This window comes from Ornithorhynchus anatinus, chromosome 4, assembly GCF_004115215.2.
Source record: "Ornithorhynchus anatinus isolate Pmale09 chromosome 4, mOrnAna1.pri.v4, whole genome shotgun sequence".
In the NCBI taxonomy this organism is placed as follows: Eukaryota; Metazoa; Chordata; class Mammalia; order Monotremata; family Ornithorhynchidae; genus Ornithorhynchus; species Ornithorhynchus anatinus.
The window spans coordinates 56,246,647-56,254,329 of NC_041731.1; the positions used below are offsets into that span (position 1 = coordinate 56,246,647).

General features: G+C 40.7%; 1 non-coding gene across 1 annotated transcript; it reads left to right on the plus strand.

The window, feature by feature from the left end:
- Nucleotides 1-5,728: 5,728 nt before the first annotated feature.
- LOC114811529 lies at nt 5,729-5,866 on the plus strand. Its single transcript, XR_003759226.1, has one exon. It is a non-coding gene; the product is annotated as a small nucleolar RNA SNORA7 (small nucleolar RNA).
- The last annotated feature ends 1,817 nt before the right edge of the window (nt 5,867-7,683 follow it).

Below are 7,683 nucleotides of genomic sequence, written 5' to 3' on the forward strand. Positions count from 1 at the left end.
CAATTGCCCCATGCTTGCTTTAAAGGATACAAAGACATTTTTCCTTCCCAAATGTTCTATTTTCCTTTTGGTCTAACTAACCAGCTTTGCGTTTTGGAAGAAAGCCAATCTCTTCTCTGCTAAAGTTTTCCTCTTTTGGGCTGATGGCCGAATGCATAAGTGAACCTGGAGATGAAAAAGGCTCAGTGAAAGCCTGAGGAACAAACTTTGCCGAACTTGGAAAAGAGTTATTGTCCACCTTTTCCAAATAATGGAAAAGTTATATGACTAATGCATTCATAAAAAAGAATAGTACAAACCTTAGGGATTCCACAGGGGCTTTAGCCTTGTTCCCCGAATGAATTAGAAAATAAATGTTTAAGATAAATTTGGGTGTTCAATTTTCATCCGATTAGTTCAGTTTCCAAAAATCCCAAATCAATAACATCTTCTACCTACCTAAATACTCTGCACCATTTATTTTTATAGAACAATCAATATTTGCTAAATCTTCTGAAGATTTTTGCCATTTACTCTATATCTACAACAAGCATGGATATCATCAATGGTTTGCCCCATGTAGGACAACCTGATCACCTTGAATCCCCCCAGTGCTTAGAACAGTGCTTCACACATAGTAAGCGCTTAACAAATACCATCATCATATCATCATAATTTGAGCACATATTGGATACAGAGTACAGTACTACTTCAGAATCACCTTTTAACTTCAAGAACCAAACATGGAGCATTTTTTGATTCTTTCTAATTTGACCCCATAAGATATTATGATGCAATAAGCAAAAACCTCCAAACCGCTTTATTACTACATAAACACTTGGAACAATTGATTTTTCATTTCTAATTTTCCTCCACAAGACACCTATGATGCAATGAGCAGGAACTTCCAAACCACTTTATTACTTCTAAAACCCTTGGAACGATTAATTTTTCATTTCTAATTTCCCCCACAACACAGCTATGATGTAATAAACAGGAAAGCCCAGACTTAGAAAATTAAAGTGCTCTAAGTTCATTAATTCCCACATTTACTCATTAAATTTACAATATTGTTTCTGTGTTCAGTCGCGGTAGATCCTACTTTGAAAGAGCTAACAGTCTAATGGTCTTGCTTAGTTTACTCCTACTAGGAAAAAATATGTTAAAATGTTGGCTCCAGTTCCTCAAAGAGAGATTGAGTAGCCAAAGTGGAACTCTTGAGCCATTTCTCCTTCTCCCTCTCTCTCTATCTCTCTCCCTTTATCGTTCTCTCCTTCCCCCCACCCATTCTCTCGCTTTCTATCTCATTCTCAAAGTGGATTCCCAAGGGACACATACGTTTAGCTTCTTCACCATCACCTGATTACTCATGACTGGATTATCCATCCACCCACCCATCTGTTATATTGTACTCTCCCAAGTGCTTAGTACAGTGCTCTGCACTCAGTAATCACTCAATAAATAGGATTTGACTGGCTGACTTCTTCAAGTCATCTTCCTGGCCTGATTTCTTGCCCCATCCTCTGTGAAGTTAAACTTTTCTTCTCCTCATGATCACAAAATGTACAAAGTTATGCATGAAAAAGCTGGGAACTTCAATGGAGGTATCCAACAGGGAGGGGATATCGCTACTGACTGCGTGCCAAGCACCTGCTTCATTCAGAGCATCACACGTTGACTTAAGGATCATACAGAAGAAGTAAAAAATGTGATCTCTGACCTCAAGGAGTTCCCCAAATAGTGGAGGAGACAGGAGACATGAATGAACAAAGGGACAGGGAGGAGAGGAAGAGAAAAGACAAGCCAATCAGAGGGCTCTTTCTAATGAAAGGTTTTGGTGTGTGTTTTTTCAAATATAGCATTTGCATTAATATATCCCTTAACAGATTTTTTATGAAGGAGAGATTCAAAATACATCCCTGTACGCCAATAACTCTCTTGGTTTGTGCCATGCAGCTCTTTGTCCTGGAAAGAGTATCAGGAGAAGCCGGTGGTCTAGTGAAAAGAGCATGGGCCTGGGAGTCAGAGGACCTGCATTCTAATCATGGCTCCACCACATAACTGTTGTGTGACCTTGGGCAAGTCACTTAACTCCTCTGTGTCTCAGTTCCCTCAATTGCAAAATGGGGATTCAATATCTTTTCTCCCTCCTACTAAGTCTGTGAGCCCCATATGGGACCTAGTTGTCTGCCCCAGGGCTTAACAGTGATTGACACATTGTAAGCACTTAAATACCACAATTATTAGTATCATATAATCAGGTGACCTGTTGTGTTCCATCCCGTCTCTTGCTTTAGTTCCCTCAGGACACAGACCTAAAAAAATTGGAAGAGTAGCCTAGGGGAAGACCGGGTTTGAAGGTAAAATAAGAAAGAGCAGATATGGTCATTTTTGATCACCTTATCTCATGGGGCTATTAGGGTAAGTAAACTTTGTCAACCTTCTTTCTTTTCAATTACTACCATATATCAGTTGTAGATGGAGAAAATAAATTAGCACACAGCCATCAGTGCAAGTATTCCAAATTCATCAAATGTAGTCTTTATTGGAGTCTTTACAGAAATCTAAATTCTCCAGACTTCATTATTAGAATTAATTAACTCTAGGTCATAGCCACCAATTAAGCTGTCAGGTTAATGGAAAACCAAAGGCTGAGGATCAAATACCAGTGCAACCTTCATTTAATTTAGTCTTTCCTGGCATTGGCTTTCCTGAATATTTTGTCACAATTTAGAAGAGATATTTAGTTTATTGTAAGCAAATTATTTATGAAGCAATCACCTCTCTTGGGATGTTTGAGAAATTGTAGCACATAACATTCTGCTACCAAAATTGATCAGGTAGGCTATATGGTTCATCAATCAAAACATGTCAATTGATCTTTTAAATATTCATTTGAGTGGAAGTCGATATTCTAAAGCGACCATTGGATATTCATTTAAATTCTCTGTCATAAAAGCCTGAAGTTATTCACAACTTAACATAAGAAGATTCAAAAATTAAGTCAGCTCAAATATAATTTGGTGACACAGTCTAATCAATACCAAAATTATAATGTGAATTTAAAGTGAACCTAAAATTCAAGGCAATTTTTTTGATAAGATATCTTCAAACCATGAGAAAATGAAGTCATGTTGTCAAAGCTATCATTCCCCATAATGACCAAATACTTTTGAAGAAGCAAAGACGTATCTGAGTCTTGGAAACCATAAAAGTCTGTGACTTTTAGCCTATTTTCAACCTCCCATAAGAGAATGAATTGAAGGAAAATGGTGAAATGATAAATCTAACTCCCCTCCCTGCAAGGGAGGAAAATAGTCTATTACAGGAGATGTGCTCAAGTCCCTCTGCACTCAATTGGATTGGATAAATGTCTCCCAACCATACCCCAGGCACAAAGGCAGGAGATGTCCCTCACTTTGCGGGAGGGCTTGGACCGTGGCAAACGGTAAGTTCCTTCTGTACCATGACCACGTCTACCAACTACTTTGAATTGGAATTTCCCAAGCACTTAGTGCTCTGCACAAAGTAAGGGCTCAGTAAATACCACCAGCTGATTGATCAACTGATCTGTCAGATGGACTGATAAGGGAAAAATAATTTGAGTGAGAGATAAAGCTGTGTCCCCTAGCATTTGTTGGAAGCTTTGTTGCAAGTGATCATGAACCTGCGTGACACTTGAACACTGGATCAGAGTGAACAAAGACATTCCGCTTGCATTTTTTGAATGATGGAGAAGGGAAGGAGACCTTGTGACATTAAAATCAAGAATTTCCATGAATCAAGTTACAGGAATATATATTCAACTTCAGAAATCCCTAAAAACTTAAAAAAAAAAAGGAAAAGAAACTTGTTGGTAACATAGCAGATTTGCATCTTTTAAAGAAAATATTAGATTTTTTTTAACCTATAGAAGGCACTTTTCCTAAAAAATGTAATTTATTTTCTAATATTTCAGTAATGGGATTAGTGATGAGGTCTATAGATCCCTAAGAATTGCAGATATGACAAGATGAAGGATTTCAACATCATAATATACTTTTCCATAATATCTTCTAATAAATGTAATGCACTTAGCAAATGCATGAACTTTGTAAATATTTCTTTTAACTTGTAGAACTTCACACATATTCCATAAGGGTGTCATTAATGTTTTCCTATGGAGGAGGAAATGTAATAATAATAATAATAATGCTGGTATTCGTGAAGCGCTTACTATGTGCAAAGCACTGTTCTAAGCAGTGGGGGGATACAAGGTAATCAGGTTGTCCTATGTGGGGCTCACAGTCTTAATCCCCAGTTTACAGATGAAGTAAATGAGGCATGGAGAAGTTAAGTGATTTGACCAAAGTCACACAGCTGACAAATGGCAGAGCTGGGATTAGAATCCATGACCCCTGACTCCCAAGGCTGGTCTCTTTCCACTGAGCCACGCTGCTTCTCCTCATTATTAATAATAATAATGACATTTGTTAAATGCTTACTATGCGTTAGACACTGTACTAAGCACTGGTAACCTGAAATAAGCTAATGAGGTTGGACATAGTCTCTGTCCCACATGGGAGCTCACAGTGTCAATTCCTATTTTACAGATGAGGTAATTGAGGCCCAGAGAAGTAAAATGACTTGCTTTTACAGACAAGTGGTGGAGCCGGAATTAGAAACCATAACCTTCTGACTCCCGGGCCCGTGTTCTATTCACTAATTGTCTATTCCGGTTGATCCAAGTCGTAAATATCATCTTACACTCAGTAGCACCAGGGTATCTGGGATGCAACAAATATTTAAGAAATAGGACACTAAATACCTCTGAGGAGGTCTGATGGAGACACTGGAACATGGTTGCATTACTGATCCCCAGTGCTAGACCGATCACCATTTGATATAGTCCCCACTTTCACTAGTGATAGATCGTTTCATCCCAAAATGACCCTAGAACCATCTAAAAATAATAATAATGTTGGTATTTGTTAAGCGCTTACTATGTGCAGAGCACTGTTCTAAGCGCTGGGGTAGACACGGGGGAATCAAGTTGTCCCACGTGGGGCTCACAGTCTTAATACCCATTTTACAGATGAGGTAACTGAGGCCCAGAGAAGTGAAGTGACTTGCCCACAGTCACACAGCTGACAAGTGGCAGAGCCAGGATTTGAACCCATGACCTCTGACTCCAAAGTCCGTGCTCTTTCCACTGAGCCACGCTGCTTCTCTTTCTAGTCTTCTAGGAAACTGCAAGTGAAACTCCTGGAGAATGACGGCATTTGGAAGAAGCCCTCGAATCCCATCGGACTTTCAGATTAGGGTACTTCATTGGTTTCTAGCAACGCAACCAGTGAATGTGCATCTTTACTTAGGAGCCCCATTAAACCTATACGCTCCTTAAAATGAGAGATTTTTCCTGAAGCTTTCGCTGCGCCATGCAGTACATACTAAGGGCCATTAGAAACCAGTGGTGGGATGCCAAAGTTACACAGACTGAAATGGAATCCCCGAACTCCATACATCTCTAAAAAACGTAATCGGACATATACATTCTTCTGTACCTCTGCAACAGCACTGAAGAGCGTAAGGGCTTCTATTTCATCGTAGGTCAACGAGATCTTGAGGAGAAGGCCTCAACGCTCCACCGATCTCCTTAGTTTACTTTCCACCTTGTGGTTGAAATTCCAAGAAGAACCGTTAGACTGTGAGCCGCGTGGGGGACGGGGATTGCGTTCAACCTGTTTAATTTGTATCTACCTCAGTGCTTCCCCTCTCGGGGTCGCACCTGGAGAGTTTCCAGTCCTCTACCAGTCTCGGCTATGGGAGGGAGAGTCTAGCAGAGGCCCGTCCGTTCCATTCCTAGCTTGGCCAGTGGCTAGCGAGTGGAAGGCAATCTGCTACGAGTCAAAACTCACCCGTGCCGGGCAGCAGCGGCCTGGGAGAGAGTCGAGGGCGGAGACTCGAGGTTACTGCACGGAAGAAGGCAATGGTAAATCACTTCCAGATTTTTACCAAGAAAACTCTCTGGATCCACTAGCGGAACGATTGCAGATGGAGAGCGGGGCGTTCTGGGAGAGATGTGTCTGTGGTGTCGCTATGGGTCGGAAACGACTCAACAGCGTAAGACAAGATGAGGTCTCAGTGCTTAGAACAGTGCTTGGTGATGACGATGAAAAGCAGCAAAACCTAGTGGAAAGAGCACGGGACCCGGGAATCACAGAATCTGGATTTTAATCCCCTTTCTGCCAAATACTTGCTATGTGACCTTGGGCAAGACACTTAACCTCTTTCTGCCTCAGTTCTCCTGTTCTCTGTCCTACTTAGACTGTGAGCCCCATGTGGAATAGGAACTCTGTTCCACCTTATTAAGTGCTTAAAACAGTGTTTGACACATAGTAAGTACTTAATAAATATCATTAAATTACTGATAATAATCATAATGATAATTAACTTGCCAGCATGGGAAGATAAAGGCTTGGCTGCAAATTTTGATTTTCATAAAGTCGTTGCTGCCGTGAGAAGCAGCATGGCTTAATAGCAAGAGCGTGGTCTTGGGAGTCGATGGTCATGGGTTCTAATCCCAGCTCAGCCACTTGTCTGTGTGACCTTGGGCAAGTCACTTAACTTATCTGTGCCTCTGTTACCTCATCTGTATAATGGAGATTGAGTGTCAACCTTTTATGGGACAGGGGACTGTGTACAGCCTGATTACCTTGTCTCTAACCCAGCATTTAGAACAGTGTCTGGCACATAGTAAGTGCTTAACAAATACCATAATAATAATTATTAGAACCTTGAAGAATGGCAAACTAGTGAATCTGTTGAAGTACCTGCCATGATCTGCAATCAAGAATGGGATTTATACCTGAAAATTGGCACTGTTAGGAAGGAATGAGAAAGTGATTGAGATAAAAACAGCACAAGAAATTTTCACCATTAAAGGTTTATGTGAAAGTGCTAGACTTTATTTTAAATGGCATTCTTTTGTTAAGCGCTTACTATGTAGCGGGCACTGTACTATGATCTGGGATAGATCACACTGCTTCGGATGAGAAAAAATGAATAGGTTTTGGTCTCAAGCTCTATTACTAATTCAATTACTAAAAGGCAGCATGGAGTAGTGGTTAGAGCAGGCACGGGCCTGGAGTCAGAAGGCCGTGCGTCCTAATACCGGCTCCTCCGCTTATCTGCTATGTGACCTCAGGCAAGTCACTGTACTTCCCCGTGCCTCAGTTACCTTAACTGTAAAATGGGAACTGAGACTGTGAGCCCCACGTGGGACAGGGATGTGTCCAACCTGATTTGCTGGTATCACCCCAGTGTTTAGTACAGTGTCTTGCACATAGTAAGTGCTTAACAAATACCATCATTATTGTTATTATTGTAATACATCAAGGATTCACCTGTTTTTCTTTGTGAAAACCAAACTTTAGGACTTGGGTGATCATAATTATATCTTCATATTGAAGATTTGAAATTTAGTCTAATCAAGTGTTTTGGGTCGGGGGAGGTTTTTGCAAAATGGTCACCTCTGAGGATAGAGGGATCAAGCATAAGAAGCAACGTGGACTAATGTGCCCTAGTGGAAAAAGCACAGGGCTGGGAGCCAGAGGACCTGGGTTCTAACACTGGTCCTGCCACTTATTTGCTGTGTTCACCTTGGGCGAGTCACTTAACTTCTGGGCGCCTCAGTTATCATATCTGTAAAATAATAATGTTGGT